General features: G+C 37.7%; 1 long non-coding RNA gene across 2 annotated transcripts in view; it reads right to left on the bottom strand.

The window, feature by feature from the left end:
* LOC136319898 (uncharacterized) overlaps positions 1-27,408 on the bottom strand; it is a 90,998-nt gene that overhangs the window by 46,542 nt on the left and 17,048 nt on the right. For both annotated transcript variants that reach the window (XR_010728239.1, XR_010728238.1), the window contains exon 2: positions 10,417-10,527. This is a non-coding gene — a long non-coding RNA (uncharacterized lncRNA). The remainder of the gene's footprint in view (positions 1-10,416; positions 10,528-27,408) is intronic.

Below are 27,408 nucleotides of genomic sequence, written 5' to 3'. Positions count from 1 at the left end.
GAGGTTTGGGTATAGATAACAAGTTGAAATCAGACGGCCAAATTAAAATGCCACAGGCAGGCAAAGTAAATTAATGAATCAAATTAGGCTTGAGAGCACATTCCTGTCCATAAAAGAGCAGTAGCTACTCAATTCTGTAACAGGTTGTTCTTAAAAATATGCCATCTCCCTGTTACTACAGCTTCACATTATGCAAGAAAAGGAAGAAACCCAGATTTATCTGTGAAATCTTCCAATTTTAAATGCCTCTTGAATGAATGATGGGACTAGAGAGTAATTGGGACCTATAGCCCCAGCTGGGCCTAATTATGGCAGGTCACACATTGAAGGTCATAGCCTGGAGATAGGTTTTATTTCACGTATATGGTGTTTTTGAAAATGTTGAGTTTCTGACTCATTCCAGGCACTGAGCTAGGCAAAAGATTAGTAAGGATCTATCCCTCTGGTCACACCCCTCAATAAAGGTTACAGGACGCTCCATCAGAAAACCAAAAGGAGTACTGGTGTGTGCCATGCCATGGAATTCAAGGGACCACCGAACTGCAGGGAGGTGAGGACTGACCAATACTGTTAGAACTGAAAACTAGGAAGTTATAGCTGACATTAGGGAGAAACATTTTGATAAGTGCTAGGAACACAGGTGCAACAGCATAGAGACATAAATGGGAGAAGAGAAATTAAAGGCAGCAAATATGGACCACTCATTTGAGAAGTTTAAAAAGGTGAAGAAATAGATTGTATAGCATAACATGAGGGAAGAATTCATTTTAAGAATTTTTAAGGATGATAAAACCTTGAGTAGGTATGCAGTCTAAGGGGCAGCCCATCAGAGGACCTTTTCCTTATAAAAGGGAATAAGGCAGAACATTGCTATTTGAAATAGTTTATTTCAAAATATCTTCTGATATAGACACTTCCAAGCTTCTCTACTTATGCTCTTTAAAAACAAACAAAAATAACATAAAATCAACAAGGAACACAAGTAAAACCACACACAACCGTTCAACATTATTGAAAGACAATACCCTGTGTTTAAAATTACCGTAAATAGAGAAAAAAGCACAACATTCCAACAAAACTCCCAGAATTATTGCAATCTTGTGGAATTAAAGAATGGGTAAAAGGAGACCACAGAAACAGTGAAAAAGAGAGTGGAGAACAAAGGACAGGGACTAGGCACACACACAAAAATAATTACTCCCAAAAGAAAAAAAGTCCAACGTAAAACACCAGGCTCCTGAAAACAGGATTTGGTAGTGCACAGCACCAGCTACAGGGAAGAGGCTAAAAGGAAGGAGAGAAGGTAACAGCCTTCGAGAAGCATTATTCCTAGGGAAGAATCATGTTAAATAGGAAAAAAAATGAAAATGGTACCTCTTATTTCTTAAGGCAAAATAAAGAAGGAAAACTTTTAAATTCTATGAAAACAAAAGAGAAAAAGGAAACACTCATCCCTCCACCTGCACCAGCACTGCCAACATCATTGATTAAAGAGATTGACTTTCATTATACTTCAGAAAGGAGTGCTCTTAAATTAGAAAATTTATCTTAAAAAATGCCTAGAAGTAGAAAAAAAATTAAAACTAGTTTCAAAGAAAGCTACTACACAAAGAAAAGAATAATTGCATTTTGGTTGGTGAAAATTCTCTCCCTCAAAAAAGAGAAAGAAAAAGAAATGAAAAGCCATGAGGCAGAAAGAAATTTCTGTTCATCAGCATATATGGACGACCTAATTTTAGGAGTAAATGTGTTCAGGTGAGTATTTTGAAAATTACATTTAGAAATTAAAAAACTAAATTTCTTTTAATTGGAAAATAAGCATGGATGATGATTAAATAAAGAAATTAGTGAAAAGAACAAATCATCTCAGTAAAAAAAAATAAATTTTCAGTTTCCTAGGACAGAACAAATGAACAAATTTAAATGAATACTTTTTATTAAAATATTGAGCCTGGCCTGTGGTGGCACAGTGGATAGAGCATTGACCTGGAACACCTGAAGCCTCACATGCAAAACCCTGGGCTTGCCCGGTCAAGGCACATACAGGCAAGCAATAAACAACTATAGTGAAGCAACTATGCATTCATATGTCTCGCTTTCTCCTCCTCTTTCTGTAAAATCAATCAATAAAATCTTTTTTTTAAAGAAAACAAAGGTTGAGCCTGACCAGTGGTGGCGCAGTGGATAAAGTGTCAACCTGGAAACACTGAAGTTGCTGGTTCAAAACCCTGGGCTTGCCTGGTCAAAGCATATATGGGAGTTGATACTTCAGGCTCCTCTCCCCTTCTCTCTCTCTCTCTCTCTCTCTCTCTCTCTCTCTCTTTCTCTCTCTTTCCCCTCTCTATAAGAATAAATAAAATCTTTAAAAAAATAAATAAGAGTGTTACCAAAAAAAGAGAAAGGTTGAAAAGGTAGAATAACAACCAATAGAATAAAAATAAGATAAAGAAATTAAGAAGAGCAGGAAAAAAAAAACTTAAAATGGAAAACAAGAAAAGAAGGTTCAACATACTAAAATACTTGGAATCCCAGTAGAAGAAACACAAACTAATAAACCGGAACTAAAATTTAATCAAGGAAAATTTTCTGTAAATAAGAGATAACAAATTTTACATATGTAAAGGCATCACTGTATACATGAGAAAACTAGAGAAAACAGTTCTAATAAAACTACTGGACTTCATAAGCAAAAAAAAAGTTCTCAGGCCCAATTAGGCAGTGGCGCAGTGGGTAGAGTGTCGGACTGGAATGCGGAAGACCCAGGTTTGAATTCCTGAGGTCGCTGGCTTGAGTGCGGGCTCATCCAGCTTGAGCATGGGGTCGCTGGCCTGAGCAAGGGTTCACTCAGTCTGCTGTAGCCCCCCAGTCAAAACCTATGTGAGAAAGCAAACAATGAACAACTAAGGAGCCACAACAAAGAACTGATGTTTCTCATCTCTCGCCATTCCTGCCCGTCTGTCCCTATCTGTCTCTCTTTCTGTCTCTGTTGCTAAAAATAAAAATAAATAAAAACGTTCTCAGGACCTGCAGAAAAAAATACCAAATTAGTTATAAAGTAAGAAAATTTGACTGGTAAAAGACTTCTTAAGAGCAATATATAGAACAAAACAAAAGTGGGACAGTGAAGAAGAAAAAAGAAATTCATGCTAGTTTTCCTATTGCATTTGAAACTTTAAAAGTTATGGCCACATGTGTGATAAGTGCTTAGTTGAGATGAAAAAGGCATTAAGTCTGTGGGTGGAAAGCATGAAGCCAAAATGTGTTCCGATTGACAGCAACATGTTACACCAGAAAGCACTGAGCCTACATGAAGATTTCAGCAAGGGAATCCCAGAAACAAGTGACACCGAGCCATTTACTGCAAGTAAGGGATGGTTACACATACTCCGAAATAGATTTGAACTGAAAAATATAAAAATTACTGGAGAGGCTGCAGCTGCTGATGAAGAAGGGAAAAGCTGCTGCCATGTTTCCAGCAGAGGTGAAGTGAAGAAGTAGATTAAGAAGAAAAGATAACATACAAATCAAGTCTTTGATTGTGATAAAACTGGGCTCTTCTGGCAGAAGAATCTACATTTATGTGTGTAAAAAAACACCATGTAACTGAAAGGAAAGATTAACTCTGATACTATGTGGCAGGGCATATGATAAAGTCAGGTGTCATGTACAGTGCAAAGACCCATATTGCTCTCCAAAACTAACTGCGGAAATGTGAGTGACAGCCATCTTATTTATGAAATGGTTCTACCAATCCTTCATCCCAGAAATGAAAAAAAGACTTGAAAGAAGAAGAGTTGAAATTTAAAGTACTAGTAATAATAGACAATGTACCCGAGCATTCTGAATCTATTTGCTATGAAACTGAAAATGTTCAGGTTGTATTTTTACCACAAAATACAACCTCATTGCTTCATCTCTTTGACCAGGGCATCATTTAGTTTATCAAGGACACATATGCCCACCTGGTTTGTTGGGTTTTTTTTATCATATTTGATCAGCAATTGATGCAGATGCTAATCTAAACATAATGCAGCACCAAAAATATTGCAATTCAGTAACATTATAGAAGCTGCAATGGGTGAATTAAAATCAGCAACTGTATATGTCTTCTGGAAGAACTTATGTAGTGAAGTTGCAAATGATTTTAAAGGCTTTCCAAGGATTAATGGAGAAGTTAGGAAAACAAGCAGCAAAACAAGTTGGTGGAGAAAGATTTTCTGACATGCTTAAAGGAGTGCAAGAACCTATTGAAAGCCACTGAGAAGTGTTTTAACATTGAAGAATTGGTAGAACTTAAGTCATCTATAGAGGAACAGGAAGATAAAGAAGAATCTGAAGCAAAACCAGCAATGTGGACATTAACAAGATTTTACCAAGTGTTTTGAATTTCACAGATATTAAAGGACAAAATTATGCAATGCAGTCCTCAGACAGAATGTGCTTTTAAAGGGGCCTATTCATCAAGGATTACAACCTCTGCAGCAACACTCTGCTGATTGAAAAAGTGACAACCTCTGCCTGATGTGTGGTGGTGCAGTGGATCAAGCATTGACCTAGAATGCTGAAATAGCTGGTTTGAAACCCTAGGCTTGCCTGGTCAAGGCACATATGGGAGTTGGTACTTCCTGCTCCTCTTATATTTTCACTCTCCTCTCTAAAATAAATAAATAAAATCAGAAAGAAAGAAAGAAGAGAGAAAGAAAGAAAGAAAGAAAGAAAGAAAGAAAGAAAGAAAGAAAGAAAGAAAGAAAGAAAGAGAGAGAGAAAAGAAGGAAGGGGAGGAGGGGGAGGAGGGGGAGGAGGGGGAGGAGGGGGAGGAGGGGGAAGAGGGGGAGGAGGGGGAGGAGGGGAGGAGGGGAGGAGAGGAGGAGGGAAGGGAAAGGAGGGGAAGGGAAGGAAGGAAGGAAGGAAGGAAGGAAGGAAGGAAGGAAGGAAGGAAGGAAGGAAGGAAGGAAGGAAGGAAGGAAGGAAGGAAGGAAGGAAGGTTAAAGAAAAAAAAAGAAGGACAACCTCTGATTACAATGTTCTTCCAAAAGTTTTGGCAAAAAAAAAAAACCCTTCAACTATTGAGGACCCCAACCTTTAACATCATCTGTCTGCTCCTGATATCCAGCCATCTGCATCATCATGGCTTTCTGATCCAGGATCACCTGAGGCAGATGATCCTCCTGACAATCCATCAGAAGGTGAACAGTAGCCTGACGCTACATCTCAGTGCCAGTATCATTCACCTCATTTCACCTCATTGATTATCTCACATATCACAGTACAAAAGGTATTTTGAGAGAAAGAGACCACATTCGCAAAATATATTTTACTACAATATATTTTTATAATGGTTCTATTTTATTATTAGCTATTGTTGTTAACCTCTTACTGTGGAGTGGCTAATGTATAAAGTAAACTTTATCATAGGTATGTCTATATGTGTGTGTAGAAAAAAAAGCAGTATATATAGTGCTCAGTACTAGCTGCAGTTTCAGGCACCCACTGTGGGGGGCGGGGGGGTCTTAGAACATGTCCCCTGAAGATAAAGGAAGATACTTTTGGAAGTGTGTTAATGTTTTATATATTCAAAAAGTAAATCAACAAAGATGAGGGAAACAAAATGAAATGCAAACCACAACAATGATCCGATCTGTATTTTAAATAAATAATATAAGCATACTGTGAGAGAAATAAAGATTTAATCAAAGTTACTTTTGAACACCAGCTAGAGCAGGGGTTGGGAACCTATGGCTCGTGAGCCAGATGTGGTCTTTTGATGGCTGCATATGGCCCACAGACAAATCTTTAATAAAAAAATAATAATGTTAAAAATATAAAGCATTCTCATGTATTACAATCCATTCATTTTCTACCGCTCATGTTCATGGTTGCGGGTGGCTGGAGCCAATCACAGCTGTCCTCCGGGACAACACCAAATTTTTATTGGATAATGCGTAAAGTACATGGGTCATTGTATGGCTCTCATGGAATTACATTTTAAAATATGTGGCGTTCATGGCTCTCTCAGCCAAAAAGCTTCCCGATCCCTGAGCTAGAGAGTAAAAGAATTGCAAATAAATATGGAACTCATGTTAGTAGGTTCATTTTTGTGGTGGTGAAGGGATATGAATTCTTAAACTTTTTTATGTGCATTGAAGGGATAAGCGAATGAGTAAATGTGTTGATGTTGCCAGAAGCCAGAGTTGTCACTGCAGAAGAAGAGACATGCAAATATGGAATGAAGAAAAACACGTAAATGCAACTATTTTTCTTAATTTTTCATTTTCCTTTTAATAAACAGACACATTTTATTTTAAAAAAAACTTTTGACAGTATATGCACATTAAGAAAAGTACTGTTATATTCTTCAAACATATTCCTGAACTTTTCTTTATGACAATAAAATAAAATGTACCCCCGAATCCCTAGACGGGACCACTAATGTCAAAATGGAAGAAGAAAGGAAAGTCATAGAAAAGAGGAAGACAAAGTGTGAGAGTTAATGAGAGAAGAGTCCTGTTCACTTTGTTGTGCTTTAAACTATACAATTGCAATAGGAAGGACATCAGGAGAGAAAAATATGATGGTCTTCCACAAAGAAGTTACTTTCTTAGGTTTGAAATCGTTCCGATGAAAAACTTTCCTGTTGCCCAGAAGCACCTTTCTAATTAATGATCTTCAGTTTCTCATGTAAGCTTATGCTGCACAGATTCCTTCTCAGTTTCTCAGAGAAAGGGCATTTAAGGTGTGAACTGCAGGCTGAAAGAATTGGAGAGTTACACACAGGAGATAAACTGACAGTGGAGTCTGTGCATCCCACTCTTTCTTTTTTAATTGAATTCATTGGGGTGACACTGGTTCACAAAACCATACAGGTTTCAAGTGTACACCTCAACAAATATCATCTGCACACTGCATTGTGCATCCATTGCCCCAAAGTTTCTTTCTGTCCCTATTTTCCCCCTTTGCCACACACACCTATTCCCAGCTCCTTTCCCTTCGGCTATCGTCATACTGTTGTCTGTGTCTATGTGTTACATATATACACATATGAGTGTGTTTGTTTAATCCCTTTACCTCTTTCATCCAGCCCCCTAACCCCTTCCCCTCCAACAGCTGTCAGTCTATTCCATGTATCTATGCCTCTGTTTCTGTTTTGTTCATTACTTTATTTTGTTCATTAGATTCTACATATAAGTGAGATCATAGGTATTTTTCTTTCTCTGCCTGGCTTATTTCACTTAGCATAATAATCTCCAGGTCCATCCATACTGTCACAAAGGGTAAGATTTCCTTTTTATGGCTATGTATTATTCCATTATATATATAAATGTGCCACTGCTTTTTTATATACTCATTTACTGTTAGGGACTTGCACTGTTTCCAGAATTTGGCTATTGTAAATATGCTGCGAGGAACACAGGGGTGGATATATTCTTTCAAATTAGTATTTCAAGTTTCTTTGACTATATTCCCAGATGTGGGAAAAATAGGTCAAAAGGCAGTTTTATTTTTAATTTTTTGAGAAAACGCCATACTGTTTCTACAGTGGCTGCACCAGTCTGCATTCCCACCAACAGTGCACAAGGGTTCCTTTTTCTCACATCCTCACCAGCACTTGTTATTTGTTGATTTATTGATGATAACCATTCTGATATGCATGAAGTGATATTTAATTGTGGTTTTAATTTGCATCTCTCTGATGATTAGTGATATTGAGCATTTGTTCATATGTCTATTGGCCAGCCCACTCTGATGCTTAGAGCAAATAAGCGTCTACAAGGATCTTTGCTCCCTGGGATGCTGGAGAGTAGTATGTGCTGAATCAAGGCTCTAGTGCATTCTTGAAAAATCACCGAACAGTTAACTTTTAAACTACTGAAAACAACTGTCGAGATCAATAGAAAACACCAACCTCTAAAGATACTTCCTATGGCATAATTTGAAGAAGTAGAACACATGAAGCAGTGAGCCACAGAAAATCAGGTCTTAGCACTAGACAATTTTCTAAGCTTTCTCTCTCAATAAAATGTGTTCATAGGCCTGACCTGTGGTGGCGCAGTGGATAAAGCATCGACCTGGAATGCTGAGGTCGCTGGTTCGAAACTCTGGCTTGCCTGGTCAAGGCACATATGGGAGTCGATGCTTCCAGCTCCTCCCCCCTTCTCTCTTTCTGTCTCTCTCTCCTCTCTCTCCCTCTCTGTCTCTCTCTCCTCTCTAAAAATGAATAAATAAAATAAATGATATACTTAAAAAAAAAGATGCAAAAAAAAAAAATGTGTTCATAGGTTAAAGGACCAATTTGAAACTTGGTTCTAGTGCCTGAGATGACCACTGTTAACATTAGTCCTTTCCTATTTTAACTATGTCCTTTTGAATTTTTCCCTCTTTTTTTTTTTTTTTGCATATTATTTTTTCTTATAGTGGTTGGCTTCATATTGTATAGCCTGTTTATAATGTACTTTCTATGTCAATAAATGTACATCCAAAACATCATTTTTTTTTAACAGAGACAGAGTCAGAGAGAGGGATAGATAGGGACAGACAGGAACGGAGAGAGATGAGAAGTATCAATCATTAGTTTTTCGTTGCAACACCTTAGTTGTTCATTGATTGCTTTCTCATATGTGCCTTAACCGTGGGCCTTCAGCAGACCGAGTAAGCCAGCCCTTGCTCAAGCCAGCGACCTTGGGTCCAAGCTGGTGAGCTTTGCTCAAACCAGATGAGCCTGCTCTCAAGCTAGCGACCTCAGGGTCTCGAACCTGGGTCCTTCGCATCCCAGTCCAACACTCTATCCACTGTGCCACTGCCTGGTCAGGCCGAAACATCATTCTTTATGGCTACATTTTATGAATTTTATGGATGTCCTATTTGGTTATCCAAACCTTAAAAGATTTTTAGATACTATATCTGTATACGTTGTTTGCACATATTTTTGACTTAATGATTGCTTTATAATAGTTAATGCATACTGACCAGACTTCACTTCAAGTCTATGATCATATGAAAACATCAGCAATAATGTTTAGCTCTTAGAGGAAACCATGCATAATAATGTGAAATCCAGCTAAATACATGTTTTTATTGAACTACAGCATTTAGTTCCTAGGGCTTGTCTGCTATCAATTAGGGCGATAAGCAGGCACTCAAAAGCTAGCTTTTCAATTATGTTTTCTACCTTTCAACTGAAATGTTCCTGTCATTGCATATCATGTAGTAATTTTGAAAAGGCTTCATCTTAGCAACCAAGTGATAACTTTAAAATCAAGACTCTGAACCAATTAATTTCTAACATTAATTACTTCTTTTAAAACAAAAGACACTTTAAAGTAAGTGACTGCAAATATACTTTTTATCCTTCTAACAGCCCTTATCTCTTTTTACCCCAGCTCACAGTTCTGTTGACAACTCATGCTCAGACTCAAATCTTTATTCAAATCATAATTAAAGCATAATTCTGAACTCCTTTGTACATGCTAATTCCAAAACCACCAGATGTAAAAGCTACACAGAAATTCCTATAGAGTATTATTAGCTTGTGAGGGGCAGAATTAAGATGCATAAAAGTGTCTTCTATAGCAAGTAAATATTTTGGTTTTAATTACATTATTACCTTGTTTTATGCTACTAATTACTACAAGTTATTGTATAATTGACTCTCGGGAAAAAAAATATTACCAGAGCAGGTCTACAGTCTTACAATGTAAATAATATATACTAATGGTTTTGTTTAACTCCTCAATTCCCTTAAAAATATAATGTAAAATATTTTGTAATAAGTTTGCTAAATGTTCCTGTTCTCCCATTAATATATAAAGTTATCATATACTATAATTATTTGCTGATTTATTTCTCTATAAATCACAGGGAAATTTTAAAAACTGTATTTCCAAGCCAAAGACAATGTATTAATCTATCTTTACTCCCTAGCACCTTGAAACTTAGTGGGTGCCCAATTAGTTTGATTAAATAAAATAATAAATTAATCCTTTAAAGTAGTCCTTTATATTCACATTATAAAAAGCATTATTGTTCAATACTAGCCAGTATCTATTTCAATCTTTACAGATTAAGAACCTGCAACCTTTAGAGCAAAAGACTGAACATTAGAAATAACAGTTAGCCATAGATTAAAAACAAATGAACTTATTCTGAGACTTGGCAGTCATTCATAAGCCACTTGAGCTGTCTGCCTTCTTGCAGTTTACGACCTTAGTCAAGCCTTTCTATCGAAATAAAGCCTTGTGTTCACTCTGGGACCATCTATTGTTCTCTTTGTAATTTGGACCAAATTTTAAAAGTTATAAATACTTGTGGTGAAGCATAGTTGCTGAGCTGCATATATTCACACATAGGTGTCTTTTTTTTATTAGCTACAAGACCAGGGACTGGCATTTACTTATTTCATAATAACTTAATCGTACATACCTTTGAACTCAGGATGTTCTTCAAATGCCATGATTTATGTCTTCCTTAGTCACATAACAGTCATACTCCTCAAATTCAATTAGGCCAATCTCATTCTCCTAAGAGTAGTAGCTAGCAATAAAAAGTGAAGTTATTTCTTAATGTAACTATATAGGCTTGATTACTTTACAAATTAAAAGGAAACTCTGATAAAGAATGTTAATGACAAAGAAATGAATGAAAATAAGCATAGTTAAGTACACAAATTTTCTCTGCCAACCACTTAAGCCTATTTCTTTTTTGTTGCTGTGCTTTTTCTTTCATTTTTCTTGAACTAATGTGCCCTCTTATGGTTAAAATAAAAAATATAATCAGAAAAGAAGTGCCAATATATTAACTGCAAGGAATATTTTTATTTAAGATCTATTTCTTTGACTCAAATTTATACCTTCAAGGTTAAAATGGAAATGTCTTTAATAAATAACAAGAATAATATGCATTTCATCTGTTCTGTATAACAGATAATGCAAATAAGGTGCAGCAAACAGACCTCTGTCAAATAGATTTAAATGTTAGTTCCTATTAAAAAAGTGCAAAACATTTTGTTATTAATTATGTCTATAATTAAGTCTTGCATGTATTGAAAATGAAATATAGATTGGGGTTAAGCTTATTCTAATATTATAATTTAAGCATTTAATCTAAGAAAGCTATTGCTCCAAAATAGATTATTTTGGTTCTTCCTTCATTTTCATTTCTTTAATCTGAAATAAAAATTTACCCCAACCTCTAAAATATATAAACATATGTATACAAACAAAAGTTAAATAGCTATGCTATTTGTTCACAATTTACCTTCATATTCATGCTCTTTTTTTTTTTTTTTTTTTTTTGGTTCGGTTGTAATATCAGAAAGTAATGGAGATTCAGAAATTACACAGTTAATGTGATCCATACCAATAATACATTGAGCTAAGGCAGGGATTTAGGGAGAAATTATGTGTATGATTTAGCTTGGCTTACTTAGTCTAGGAAAGTTATTATAGTCCCACAATACAGTATTTCTAACAAGAATTTGACCAAGAAAGAAAAGTATATATGTGAAAAATATAGTTAATTTTGTCTATCGAAAAGTAGAATTGAACAGAAAACATGCTTAAAGATTTTCTGCTTTATTTAACCATTATTGTTAGCACTTTATATAATTTGCTTCTCATCAAAATGTGAATGAACGTTCAGAACATAGAATTTTCAAGTTCCTTTCAATTGTTGATACATTCATTTAAAAAAAATATAGTCCCTTCCCTGCTTCAAAAAGTAAAGACATAATTTTTTTCTATTATATAAATGGGCTTACCATCATTGAGGTGAACTGACCTACCAAATACTGAGCAGAGACAGTGACAGATACAAAGTTAGAATTTAGGATTATTTATATGGTTTGCTGACTTGGGCTGGTGCTTTGTGTGCATCAAAGGAGTGTTAGTTTGTTAGAGAAAAAATTTTCATTTTCCTGAATTAGATTTCTGCCTTTCTCTTTCAGCACTAGTTTTATAGCATCCAGTTTATGTTCCATATATATCATATTGATTTTTTATTATAATGAATACAGCCTGACCTGTGGTGGTGCAGTGGATAAAGCATTAACCTGGAACGCTGAGGTTGCCAGTTCCAAACCCTGAGCTTGCCCAGTCAAGGCACATATGGGAGTGGATGCTTCCTAGCTCCTCCCCTGCTTCTCTCACACATGCATGCGCTCTCTCTCTTCTCTAAGAGGAATAAACAAAATCTTTAGAAAAAAATAAGTGAATACTAAGTATTGAAAGGGCTGCAGGCTGGGGGACAGGAAATCTGGATTCCAGTTCTATTTGTACTCCCATACAAACTTGAGCGAGCCATGAAGGATTCTGATTCGCGATTGCTCACCTTATAAAGGAAGAAAGTGAATTAGATCATCTTAGATCTCCTTTCTAATATAAAACTAAAGGGTTTTTAAATATAGTACACATGAAAAAAATATACAAGTACTTTCAAAACACAATCTAAAATGATATATTGTTAGCTTTTGTAAGATAAGACTTTTTTTAGATTTTAACATTGCATTTGACCATTTTTCAAGAATTCTTGATAATATTCAAACAAATTAGGGTTAAAAAATATCTGGTAATTGCACTTTTAAATTATATCACAGAGAATTAATGTAATTCCTACTATCATTTTCCCATTATTTATGTTACTTTTGATTAAATCGTTTATCTTTTGTTTTGGTTTGCTCTTTGGTATATGCTCCTACCTCTATACTTGAAGACATGAATTGTTTTCTCCCTATGGTACTACTATTCAATAAAATGGTTCCTTGATAAGAGAATAAGATTAACCAGCACAATTAAGATTGTGATTGCCAGTTTAATGAATACAAACAACTAAGACCTAGGTGAATGAGTGTGTTTCTCTTAAAAGAAAACTTAGACACAATAATACATCCAAAGGTTTAAAAGTATATATAATCAATTTATGTTTACAGCAAAGTCAATTTAATGATAAATGATAGTAATTAGAGATATCTTGGATAATGGGATAGAAATAACTGCCCAAAAGACCAACAGAACTCACATTAGAACTGGCAGTATATTGCTCCCAGTTCTGAAATCTCATAATTCCACAGAGAGATATAATTCCATAATTACAAAGAGATATAAAAGTCAAGAGATAATAATAAGTCCAATGGTCCCTCTGTGATTTCTCAGCACAGCCTCAGCATAGAGGAACCTGTGTGAGGTCTCAAGCAGGTTAAGTAGTGGTAGCCAGGAATGAAGGCTGTGCCAAGGAGCCTGAGTGTGTTGACTAGAAAGCTATCCTTTGTTCCTGTTTCCATCAGCTCCTTTTCATTCTATTACTCCTTGGAAGCAAGAGGAGGGCTTTTCCTACTACCAACAAAAACTGAAGCCAAGGTAGTATATACAGCTCAAGCAGGGGTGGGATTCAGCCAGTTCACACCAGTTCTGCAGAACCAATACCTAATCTTTTGTTGAGTTTGGCAAACCAGTGGTTAAAATGGCACTTGTAATCAGGATTCTCTCTAAGGTGGGTGCCTGAGCAGCCACCCAATGTGGAAATCACAAATTTACATTTCTTACTCTTTTTTAACGTTCATTGGTTCAACAGCTTATTTTAAGCACCTGTAGTGATGATGTTCATTCTGCCCATAGGTGAAAAAAATTGCAAGTGAGAACACCAATCAAAAAGCAATATAGAATTTTCTTTTTTATTATTCAGTGAGAGGAGGGGCAGCAGAGACAGACTCCCACATGCACCCTGACCGGGATCCACCCGGAAGCCCACTAGGGGGGCAATGCTCTGCTCATCTGGGGCGCTGCTCCATTGCTCAGCAACTGAGCTTTTCTTAGCACCTGAAGCAGAGGCCATGGAGCCATCCTCAGAGTCCAGGGCCAACTGGCTCCAGTTGAGCCATGGCTGCAGGAAGTGAAGAGAGAGAGAGATGTGAGAGGGAGAAGGGTGGGGAAGCAGATGGGTGCTTCTCTTGTGTACCCTGACCAAGAATAGAACCTAGGACATCCACACACCAGTCCAATGCTCTACCACTGAGCAAACTGGTCAGGGCCACAATATGGAAATATCTTAAATAACAGTTTTATTGGGTTTTGTCAGATATTATTTAATATTTTTTATTAACATTGTAAAACTCCTATAACATAATCTAGTTTTATGGACCTCTTTTATTGTTCTTATTTAAGTATTAAATGCATGAAACAATAAACTACCTTTCAGTATATCTTTTTTTTATACTTAAAACAGTCATTAGGTAAGAGAACTGGTTGTTAAATTATTTGAATCTCACCACTGAGGTCACGGGTAGATCAAATAAATTATCAGAAACCTTCATTTACTACTACTACCTTTACTCCTCACCTTAGTCAGATGCTCTTTTTGCCTCTGTCGGCTCCCCCTGGGATTAGGTATCATTCCTTGAAGCCATGTGTAAGACCCACGCCTTAGGAAGCACACTGAGGGGCATCCATAACTGCAGCTTCATTCTTTTCCTGTGTGTGTGTGTGTGTGTGTGTGTTGTTCTTTTTGAGAAAGAGAGAGAGAAAGAGAGACAGGGAGAGGGAGACAGAAACATGGTGCTGCTCCTGTATGTGCCCTGATTAGAAAATCAAACAAGCAACCTCCACACTCTGGGATTATACTTCGACCAACCCAGCTATCCAGCCAGGGCTTATTTTTTTATTTATTTATTGATTTTTAGAGAGACAGAGAGAGGAAGAGAGAGAGGAGAGGGGGAAGGAAAGTATCCATTTGCTGTTCCACTAAGCCACCATTCATTGGGTGCTTCCTATGTGTGCCCTGACTGGGGATCAAACCTGCAACTTTGTCATTTTGTGTCAATGATTTTAACCGAAGCTTCATTCTTTAATTTCTGATTTATAATACCAGATATTTTGCATTGGTCTCTAAGTATATATTTACTTCACAACCTCCTACCCTGGACTTTGAATTTTTATAACCCCCTAGGATTACAAACCTCTGAGATCTGCTCAGCCCTTCAAATATCACTGCTATTCTAGACCCGCCCTCACAACCATCAGTGTGAGAAGTATGAGAGGCGGAAGAGGTAGTGGCTAAGACTCTGGAACCAAAGTATCTGAGTTTGAATCCCATCTCTTACTTAACTACTTTATGACTAATTTAACCTCTCTAGACCTTAGTTTTCTCATCTACAAAATTAAGAGTAACAATCTTACAGAGTTATCATAAAAATTCATCATGTTTTTACAAATAAAATGCTCAAAATAATGCCTGGTACATAATAAGTAATCAAAAATTGCTAGCTATTATTAGATTGGCCAATTTAACTTTTTCCCTCTGTCATAATGGCAGGAAAAAAATTAAATTAATTTTAATGACTCAACCATTTGGTAATCTTAGTTTCTATTTTTTAAAATTAAGGTACTCATAAATTCTAGTTCCCCAGTTTAACCCTATTGTACTGCAGTAATTATTATAGAAACCTATTTAGAAAACTATTCTCGGTGTCCTGATTTGGACAATAAAGTATGTAATTAATCATAATATAAAATACTCAGTTTTTCTCCTGTACAATTAGGAGAATGAATTAGATGGGCTCTGAAATCATGTAAAACATAAGGGTTTTACTTAAAATATATAGTATTTTGTTAAAATACAAATATATTTTTTATTTTATTAAAATACAAAAGGAAAGAAGAAATATTTAGATGTTTTATAAATGTAGTCTAAGAATTTTAAAGTGCTGTTAGCTTTGGTTAAGATGACATAATTTGATGGAGTTTTTTTATTTTTTAATAAGAAGAGTTTGAACTTACACTTGGAAGTCTTTTACTTTGCATGTTCAAAATGTGTGAGACTCTCGCTGGAGCTGTGGCCTCACTCTCCTTCAGTTCTTCCTCTCCTCTCTCTTACTTGCTTTCACTCTGCTCCTCTCTACTACATATAGACAGCTTCTTACCTCTCCTTCAACTCAACCGTTAAATCAGGGTTTCCAACAAACAGATGTCCCATCTACATTCCCAGCATGGAGAGCAATCACTCCTAAACAAATATTAACTGAACTTCTTAAATGTAGAGAAGAAAAAAACAGATTTTTGTAAGAGTCCTCTGTCACTGCATGCTATCTACAAATGATGATATCAAACCTGATAAGTACTAACATCTTCATTTAGATCATTACTAATATTTTAAAGTACTTAAACCCAGAAACAGCTTCTGGAATATGACAGAAAATTTTAAAGATTAGATTAAAATATGCCACATGAGAATTGTTCTTATTTCTTATCTCTTTTGCACCATACAGAGTAGTTTTTCCAGTTTGAATATTATACTATTTATGTCCATCTTCAGATTAATCACATTGCTTTATTATAAATCAGGGATTGATAAAATGTAAAATTTAGGCCAAATAGATATTACTTATAAAACATATATTGCAATCGATGTTACTTACTTAAAAAGTTGATCAATTATATAAACATAGTTCACAATTATGAAAAAAATAGCGACTTTTATATTCCTCAGTAGACATGCAGAGTCTAATCTTTAATATTGCTTAATTGGTGCAATGAGATGAAAGAGAGGAAAAGAACAAGACTCCTGCAGAGAACAAGAAATTGTGAAAGCAACATAGAGGGAAATAATTGTTACACTTATAATTCTTTCAATTATGGATTATGAAGATGACTTCTCAGCAACCTCTTCAGTTTCAAGACAGCATGGTGTTTTATATAATAAGGCTCTGAATAAGGCAACTATTATCAATAGTGTTTGCAACTTAATTGGCTACTTTGAAGTTAAAAAGATCTTTTTGTTTTCTAACTTTGATTCACAGGTGTATTTTAAAACACTGGCATTCTGTCCAGCTGTTTAACCTACATTTATGTTAAATTTATGTTCTTAAAGTCTCTGGAGAATATTGCGTATAAGTTTTACCAGAGCTCAGCAAAATTTTCACAATGAAAGAATAAGTGCTGGCCCTGGCCGGTTGGCTCAGTGGTAGAGCGTCGGCCTGGCATGCAGAACTCCCAGGTTTGATTCCCGGCCAGGGCACACAGGAGAGGCGCCCATCTGCTTCTCCAACCCTCCCCCTCTCCTTCCTCTCTGTCTCTCTCTTCCCCTCCCGCAGCCGAAGCTCCATTGGAGCAAAAGATGACCCTGACACTGGGGATGGCTCCTTGGCCTCTGCCCCAGGAGCTAGAGTGGCTCTGGTCACGACAGAGCATCGCCCCCTGGTGGGCGTGCCAGGTGGATCCCGGTCGGGCGCATGCGGGAGTCTGTCTGCCTCCCCGTTTCCAGCTTCAGAAAAGTACAAAAAAAAATAATTAAAAAAATTAAAATAAAATAAAAAAGAAAGAATAAGTGTAGATTGTATTAAACATCTCTAAGTTTATGTTTATCCAACATGTCTGCATTGCATCTCTATCTTATTTTTTTAAAGACTTTATTTATTAATTTTAGAAAGGAGAGAGAGAGAGAAGGGGGGAGGAGCAGGAAACATAAATTCCCGTATGTATCTTGACCAGGCAAGCCCAGGTTTTCAAATCAGCAACCTCAGTGTTCCAGGTTGACACTTTATTTACTGAGCCACCACAGATCAGGCTGCACCTCTGTCCTATTATATGTTAAATATAATTATTTAATGTTAAAAGGAACATCACCTTAAACCACAAGCAGAAGTTATTAAGTTATCAACCGAGGCTAGCCTCTAATGTCTGGCCCATTTACCAAAAATGGTACTAAGAAGGGTGCATTCCCTGTTTAACAATTTGTCTGCAAAAAAAGCCTTGTTTTAAAAATTCTGGTGAAGGTTCACATTCTCAAAAGTATCTACACCAATAAAAGTGCCCATTAATGAGGATGGCTGCTTGAGAAATGAATTTCACATCCTTGGTTAAACCAATTAAAAAAGGGGAAGTCTTGGTATAACCCCAAAATAGGGGAAGCTTATTAATGTACTACTTTAAAGAAGGAAGAAAAGAGGGTAAAAACGTACACCTTATCATTAAAAATGGAGGTCAAGAATTACATTACCCAAAATCTTGGAAGGTTAAATCTGGGGAAGGGAAACATTCATCTCAGGCTAATCTCAGTGATCTGTTTCATTTCATTTTCTTGTAATAAGATTTCAACAATAATGGGATAATATTGTCTTTAATTGATGCCATAGAAAAGAAGTATTTAGTTGCTGACTGCTAAGTGTCCTTTGACCAACAAAGAAAGTGTAAGAGAGTGTATTATTAGAGAAAATAATATTTAAACAGCAATACACTGATTCACAAATTGAACTTTTCCTCCATAATATCACTTCAAGTGACTTGGTATTTTGATTGTTTTCACTTAGAATATTTCTGTTTTTCCTGGAAGACCTGTGCTAATAAAACTATTTGGAAGTAAATGCAGTTTCAGGTAGTGAGGTTCCAATCATAGATCCCACTTTATCAATCTCTGTCGGGAAGGAGTCCTATTCAGCAGCCTCCTGAAGCTGGCCCTACACCTTCCCGGCCATAAACAAAGGTATGTTATAATTTCAGAGACATTGAAATGCTCCAAAATACCTACAAAATTTAATACTGACAAATTCCCCCCTTTTATGTCTCCTGTACCTCAAAGGAGAAATTCCAGAAAGCCCTTATAAAAATACAAATATGTTATTAGAAGATCTAACACTTTATCACCCATTATGATAGTAACAACAACTTTGTAATTTCCTAAGCTCTTTGTTAGAAAAGGCTCTTAAAAATTGAGGTTAGTGTTCATTCATTCAAACACACTGTATATTGTCCATCTACCACAGCTGGACTAGTTGCAGAGAACTTTAAGATAAATAAAACAGTGTCCCTACCCTTGAGGAATTTACTGTCTGGTGGGGAAGATGGACATATATAAAATCATTTTATATCATGTACTAAATGAGTCTTAATAAAAAATCATTTGAAAACCAGAAACATAAACTCTTGAGCAACCTGGACAAAATGAATAAATTCCTAGAAGCAGACAGTCTTCCAAAACTGAGTAAGGAGGAATTAGAAAATCTGAATAGAGTGGTACCTTGAGATACAAATTTAATTTGTTCTGTAACCGAGCTTGTAAGTCAGTCAACTCGTATATCAAACTGCCAATACTGGACCCATGTGCCAACTACTGGCAGCTTCCCGAATCATGACTTGTATCTCAGAATTTCACTCGAATCTTGAACAAAAATACGAACCGAGTTGCAGCTAGTATCTTAAAAAATTCATAGGTTGGTCTGTTTGTATCTCAAGGCACCACTGTAGATCAATTACAACAAATGAAATTGAAGTAGTAGTCAAAAAACTTCCAGTAAACAAAAGTTCTGGACCAGATGGTTCCACAGGTGAATTTTACTAAACATTCAAAATAAAACCAAACTATTTCAAAAAATTCAAGAGGAGGGAAGACCCCTAAGCTTACTTTATGAGGCCAGCATTATCCTAATTCTAAAACCAGATAAAAACACTAAAAGAAAGAAATTTATAGGTTGATATTCCTATTAATACAAATGCAAAAATTCTCAAGAAAATATTAGCAAACAAGATTCAGCAATACATTAAAAAGATCAGAAGATTACAAGATGGCAGCAGAGTAGGCAGACACACAAACTGCCAACTCCCATCACCAAACTGGATTACAAATTAATTTCTAATCAAAGAACAGTCATCATGAAAAACCAATGTTGGACTAAAACAGGTCTCAAAAACCAAGGAGAACAGAGGAATCCACACCGATCCTGGTGGGGAGTGTGGGGGAGTGGTGGGGGCTCCTCTGCTCCCAAGAGTGAGAGGAGGCTGAGGCAGAGCTTCCAGAAGGGCTCTCATTACAAGGAGAGAGACCCTGAGAGATGGGGGCCCTCAGTCTCAAAACCGGAAACCCAGCCTAGAAATCCAAAGACTGGAGGAGACAGACGGACAGCATTGAGTAGGGAGAAGAGCAAAAGTTCTGTATGTGGGAAGCAGCTGGGGTGCTGTAAAGCCAGAAGCCTGGGCCACCATCACAGTCCATGCAGGTTCGCATTAGATTTGAACAGATGGTAATGAAATAATTGAGCCAAGAACTGGTGGGCCATCACCTTTATTATTAGCTTGCACCTGGTGGGCAAGTAAAAACACGCACTGGGCTCCAAAACCCACTCATTCAGTGCTCACAAAACTACTGACTTTATCTGAGTTTCCTAAAATCAAAGGTTTCTAGCTCACCAGACTTATTCACCTCTGTTCCCCATCTCCTTCTTTCTCCCTGCACAAACTCTGCACAAACTGGCTTCTCACTCAGCACTCCACCATCTTGGCTGCTTCTCCTGGCCTCCTCCACATGGTGTTTCTCTGCTCTCTCCTCTAATACTAAACTCAGGAACCAAGAGAGCAAGCTCCTGGTCTGCCCCACTTTATAGTGTAGAAATCCAAACCTTTAATCCAATATACAAATAGGGAAGTCTCTAATACAAAGTCACTTATCTGAGGCATGATGAAATTGCACCACCCCACATCAGAAAGGGTGGGAGAGGCTTAGTCCTAAAACCAAGACCCAGGCTACAAGGATCCTGCCTGCCCACAGCCTTCCCCAACACACATTAATATAATCACGCCCATTCCAAGCAAGAAGGGCAACTAATATTACCTGGGTGATGGGCTTCCATTTGGGCAGGGCCATCTTTAACAAAGTGCACATATTATATTTTACCTGCCCAACAGGTGCCTTAAAAAGACAGAGCAAAAAATATCGCTCACAGCCACTAGCCTGGGGCTCCAGGGGCGAGGAGGGCTGAGAGAACTAACTCATCTTTCACGGTGAAACTGGGGAGAGTGAGACAAACGGTGATGGGGAGAGGAGTACCTGGGCTGACTTGAGAAGCCGACTCATTCTCCAGTGTGGAGGCAGCCATATCTGGAGGAGGGATTGATCCCTCCACTCAGCACAAACCAGTGGTTCAGGTGTCTCACCTCCAAAAAGCACTCCAGCTTCAATCAGTGCAAAAAAAGACAGCAGAAAGCAGGGAGTAAGAGGCAGTGGCAGTAACTTAGATTTCAGAGAGACCTGAGATACACCTCCTTCTTCTGATACTGAGAATGTGCTCTGATCATGGAGAGCAACTGGCAGAACACACCTTCAGATTCTCTGAGATCACACCCACCACATTGCTGGACACCGTTTCAAATAAGCCCCCTGCTGAGGTCAGTAAACAAGCTCCCTGCTGAGTTAAACAAACTGAAAGCTGACAAATTAAGACTTTAAAGTGTCTCTACTAGTTAAGAAGACCACAACTCAAACAAGCCTGCAAGCCACACACAAAAACAATGGGAAGACAGAGGAAATTAAGCCATATGATTCAACAAGAAAAATCCCCAGAAAAAAAGATCTGGATGAAATGAAAGTAATCAAATTTTATATATATATATATATATATATATATATATATATATATATATATATCCTCAATAAAGAAAATTAACAAAGAAACAGCAGAATTAAGGGACAACTAAATCAACTGGATTTAATAGATAGCTTCAGAACGTTTCAACCCAAAGCATCAGAATATACATTCTTTTCAAGTGCTCATGGTACATTCTATAGGATTCTATAGGATAAATCACAAGTTAGGGCATAAAATGAGTCTCAAAAGATGTAAGACTCAGTGGTAGAGCGTCGGCCTGGCATGCAGAAGTTCCGGGTTTGATTCCCGGTCAGGGCACACAGGAGAAGCGCCCATCTGCTTCTCCACCCCTCCCCCTCTCCTTCCTCTCTGTCTCTCTCTTCCCCTCCTGCAGCCAAGGCTCCATTGGAGCAAAGATGGCCCGGGCGCTGGGGATGGCTCTGTGGCCTCTGCCTCAGGCGCTAGAGTGGCTCTGGTCACGGCATAGCGACACCCCGGATGGGCAAAGCATCGCCCCCTGGTGGGCAGAGCGTCGCCCCCTGGTATGCATGCCGGGTGGATACTGGTCGGGCACATGCAGGAGTCTGTCTGACTGTCTCTCCCCATTTCCAGCTTCAGAAAAGTACAAAAAAAAAAAGTAAGAAGATTGAAATCATATCAAGCATCTTCTCTGACCACAATGGCATAAAACTAGAAATAAACAACAATAGAAAAACTGAAAAAGACTCAAACACTTGAAAACTAAACAGCATGTTATTAAATAAAGAATTGGTCAACATTGAGATCAAGGAAGAAGTCAAAAATTTTCTTGAAACAAATGAAAATGAGTATACAACAACCCAAAATTTATGGAACACAGCAAAAGCAGTCCTGAGAGAGAAGTTCATAGCATTATAGGCATACCTTAAGAAGCTAGAAAAAACCCAAATAAACAACTTAACCCTGCAACTAAAAGAATCAAAAAAGAACAGCAAGTAAAGCCCAGAGGAAGTAGCAGGAAGGAAATAATAAAGATCAGAGCAGGAATAAATAACATGGAGGCTAAAAAAACAATACAGAGGATCAATGAAACCAAAAGCTGGTTCTTTGAAAAGATAAACAAGATTGATGAACCTTTAACCAGACTCACCAAGAAAAAAAGAGAGAGGACTCAAATAAATAAAATTAGAAATGAGAGTGGAGAAGTAACAACTGACACAGCAGAAATACAAAGGATTGTAAGAAAATACTATGAAGAACTGTATGCCAAAAAATTAGACAACCTAGATGAAATGGACAAATTTCTTGAAAAATATAATCTTTCAAAAATCAAACTGGAAGATGAGTAGGCAGATGCACAGACTCTCAGCTCACACCAACGAACTGGATTACAAACTAATTTATGAACAATCAGCATGAAAAACCAACTCTGGACTACAACAACAGCTCTCAAAAACCAAGGAGCAAAGAAGAAGCCACAACAAACCTGGTAGGAAGCACCTGAATCTCCCCTGCCTACAGGAACAGAGGAGGGGTGAGGCTGAGAGCCCAGAAGGGCTGTCACTCCAAGAAAAAGAGCAGAAAATACTGCTCAGAGCCACTTGTCTGGCAACCAGGAAATGAGGTTTGTTGAAAGGGCTGGCTTGTCTTCCAAAAAGAAAGGGGAGAGAGAGAGACAGATGGTGAGAGGCAGAGGAATGCAGGGGACAACTTGAGAAGCTGACTCATCCAGTGCTGGAGGCAGCCATAGCTTGGGGAGGGGCTGATCCTTCCACAAAACAAAAGACTGAAGTGCTTCTGAGTCACAGATCTCCAGACATCTCTCCAGCTCCAATCAGCACAAGACACAGCTGAAAATAAAAAATGGGGAGAAGGGAGAAGATCTCTATGGAGATCTGAGATGCAACTCCCCCTACTGAAGCTGAGAGTAACTAGCAGAAGAGGCCTTCAGAGTCTCAGGTTACACCCATGGCATTCCTGGATAGAGTTTCAAATAAGTCCCCTGCTGAGATCAGTAAACAAGACTATCACCTGTTAAGAAAACAAACAAATCAAGACTTCAGAGCAGCCCAAATCCGCAAGTGGATTACAAATAATAGCTGATGCCAACCCAAGAAGACCTAAAATAACACAATTGAAAACTGGAGGCAGACAAAACCAAACCTAGACTCAACCAGCTCTACAAACAAAACACCCAAACACACAGACATAATGAGAAGACAGAGAAGTGCAATCCAAATGAAACCACAAGAGAAACCTCCAGGAAATGAACTGAGTGATATGGAAATAACCAAACTTCCAGATACGAAGTTCAAAATAATGATTGTAAGGATGCTTAGAGATCTTAGAACAACAATGGATGCTCATTACAAACACCTAAATAAAGAAATAGCAAGTATAAAAAAGGATATTGAAATATTAAAAAAGAATTGGTCGGAGATGACAAATACAATATCAGAAATGAAGACCACAATGGAAGGAATTAAAAACAGGATGGATAGAGCTGAAGAACAAATCAGTGAGGAGGAGGACAAGTGGAATGAAAGCAGAGAAGAAAAAAGAAAAGAGACTCAAAAAGTATGAGGAAACTCTTAGAGAGCTCTGTGACAACATGAAGAGAAATAACATCTGCATCATAGGGGTTCCTGAAGAAGAAGAGAAAGAACAAGGGATAGAGACTTTGTTCAATCATATCATAGCTGAAAACTTCACTAAATTAAGAAACTCTCACAAGTTCAAGAAGCACAGAGAACTCCATTAAAGAGAAACCCAAAGAAACCTACACCAAGACACATCATAATTAAAATACCAAAGCTAAGTGATAAAGAGAAAATATTAAAAGCTGCTAGAGAATAAAAGGCTATCACCTACAAAGGAGCCCCCACAAGGATGACATCAGACTGCTCAACAGAAACACTTGAGGCCAGAAGAGAATGGCAAGAAATATTCACAGTAACGCAGAACAAGAACCTACAACCAAGACTACTTTATCCAGCAAGGCTATCATTTAAAATTGAAGGAAAAATAAAAAGCTTCCTAGACAAAAAAAACTCAAGGAATTCATTACAACCAAACCAATGCTGCAGGAAATGTTAAGGGTCCTATTGTAAACAGATTAAGTGGGAAAAGAATATAGCAAAAGAGAAATACAGCTTTAAAGAATAAAATGGCAATAAACAACTACATATCAATAGTATCCTTAAATGTAAATGGATTAAATGATCCAATCAAAAGACAAAGAGTAGCTGCATGGATAAGAAAACAGGACCTGTACATATGCTGTCTACAAGAGACAGACCTTAAAACAAAAGATGCACATAGAATGAAGATAAAAGGATGGGAAAAAAACCATTTCATGCAAATAGAAATGAAAAAAAAGCTGGGGTAGCAATACTTATATCAGACAAAATGGACTTTAAAACAAAGACTATAGAGGCCCTGGCCAGTTGGCTCAGTGGTAGAGCGTCGGCCTGGCATGCAGAAGTCCCGGGTTCGATTCCCGGCCAGGGCACACAGGAGAAGTGCCCATCTGCTTCTCCACCCCACCCCTCTCCTTCCTCTCTGTCTCTCTTTTACCCTCCTGCAGCGAGGCTCCATTGGAGCAAAGATGGCCCGGGTGCTGGAAATGGCTCCTTGCCTCTGCCCCAGGTGCTGGAGTGGCTCTGGTCACAACAGAGCGACGCCCCGGAGGGGCAGAGCATCACCCCCTGGTGGGCACAGTGTCGCCCCCTGGTGGGCATGCTGGGTGGATCCCGGTCGGGCACATGCGGGAGTCTGTCTGACTCTCCCCGTTTCCAGCTTCAGAAAAATACAAAAAAAACAAAAAAAAAAACAAAAAAACAAAGACTATAGAAAGAGATAAAGAAGGCCACTACATAATGAAAAAGGGAGCAATCCAACAGGAAGATATAACTATTATAAATATCTACACACCTAATATAGGAGCACCTAAATATATAAAGTACACTGTGATAGATATAAAGGGCGAGATCAACAGCAATACTATAATAGTAGAGAATTTCAATACCCCACTTACATCACTAGATAGATCCTCAAGAAATAAAATTAACAAAGAAACAGTAGACTTAAAGGATATATTAGATCAACTCGATTTAATAGATATCTTTCAGAACCTTTCACCCTAAAGCAGCAGAATATACATTTTTTCCAAGTGCTCATGGTACATTCTCTAGGATAGACCACATGTTAGGGCACAAAAGTGGTCTCAACAAATTTAAGAAGATTGAAATCATATCAAGCACTTTCTCTGATCACAATGGCATGAAACTAGAAATCAACTACAACAGAAAAACTCAAAAATTCTCAAACACATGGAAACTAAATAGCAGATTGTCAAATAACGAATGGATTAAGAATGAGATGAAAGAAGAAATTTAAAAAATTTCTGGCCCTGGCTGGTTGGCTCAGCGGTAGAGCGTCAGCCTAGCATGCGGAGGACCCGGGTTCTATTCCCGGCCAGGGCACAAAGGAGAAGCGCCCATTTGCTTCTCCACCCCTCCGCCGTGCTTTCCTCTCTGTCTCTCTCTTCCCCTCCCGCAGCCAAGGCTCCATTGGAGCAAAGATGGCCCGGGCGCTGGGGATGGCTCTGTGGCCTCTTCCTCAGGCGCTAGAGTGGCTCTGGTCGCAACATGACAATGCCCAGGATGGGCAAAGCATCGCCCCCTGGTGGGCAGAGCGTCGCCCCTGGTGGGCGTGCCGGGTGGATCCCGGTCGGGTGCACGCGGGAGTCTGTCTGACTGTCTCTCCCTGTTTCCAGCTTCAGAAAAGTCAAAAAAAAAAAAAAAAATTTCTGGAAATGAATGATAATGAGCATACAACAACTCAAAATTTATGGAACACAGCAAAAGCAGTCCTGAGAGGGAAGTTCATAGCACTACAAGCACACTTTAAGAAGCTAGAAAAAGCTCAAATAAACAACTTAACCCTGCATCTAAAAGAACTAGAAAAAGAACAGCAAGTAAAGCCCAAATGTAGTAGAAGGAAGGAAATAATAAAAATCAGAGCAGAAATAAATGACATAGAGGCTAAAGAAACAATACAGAGAATCAATGAAACTAGGAGCTGGTTCTTTGAAAACATAAATAAGATCAATGAACCTTTAACTAGACTCACCAAGAAAAAAAAAGAAAGGACTCAAATAAATAAAATTAGAAATGAGAGTGGAAAAATAACAACTGACACAACAGAAATACAAAATATTGTAAGAAAATACTATGAAGAACTGTATGCCAAAAAACTAGACAACCTAGATGAAATGGACAAATTCCTTGAAACATACAATCTTCCAAAAATCAATCTGGAAGAATCAGAAAACCTAAATAGACCAATTACAACAAATGAGATCAAAACAGTTATCAAAAAACTCCCAACAAAGAAAAGTCCAGGGCCTGATGGCTTCACAAGTGAATTCTACCAAATATTCAAAGAAGAACTAACTCCTGTCCTTCTCAAGCTATTTCAAAAAATTCAAGAGGAAGAAAGACTTCCAAACTCCTTTTATGAGGCGACCATAATTGTGATTCCAAAGCCAGGCAGAGACAACACAAAGGAAGAAAATTATAGGCCAATATCCCTGATGAATATAGATGCTAATATTCTCAACAAAATATTAGCAAATCGGATCCAATAATATATGGAAAAAATCATACATCATGATCAAGTGGGATTTATTCTGGGGAGGCAAGGCTGGTACAATATTCGTAAATCAATCAATGTGATTCATCACATAAACAAAAGGAAGGAGAAAAACCACATGATAATTTCAATAGATGCAGAAAAAGCATTTGATAAAATCCAGCACCCATTCATAATCAAAACTCTCAGCAAAGTGGGAATACAGGGAACATACCTCAACATGATAAAAGCCATCTATGAGAAACCCACAGCCAACATCATACTCAATGGGCAAAAATTAAAAGCAATCCCCTTAAGATCAGGAACAAGGCAGGGGTGCCCCCTTTCACCACTCTTATTTAACATAGTCCTGGAAGTCCTAGCCACAGCAGTCAGACAAGAAGAAGAAATAAAAGGCATTCAAGTTGGAAAAAAAGAAGTAAAACTATCATTATTTG

The sequence above is a fragment of the Saccopteryx bilineata genome, chromosome 1 (assembly GCF_036850765.1).
Source record: "Saccopteryx bilineata isolate mSacBil1 chromosome 1, mSacBil1_pri_phased_curated, whole genome shotgun sequence".
Classification (NCBI taxonomy): Eukaryota; Metazoa; Chordata; class Mammalia; order Chiroptera; family Emballonuridae; genus Saccopteryx; species Saccopteryx bilineata.
This window is presented reverse-complemented; position numbering and strand designations above follow the sequence as displayed.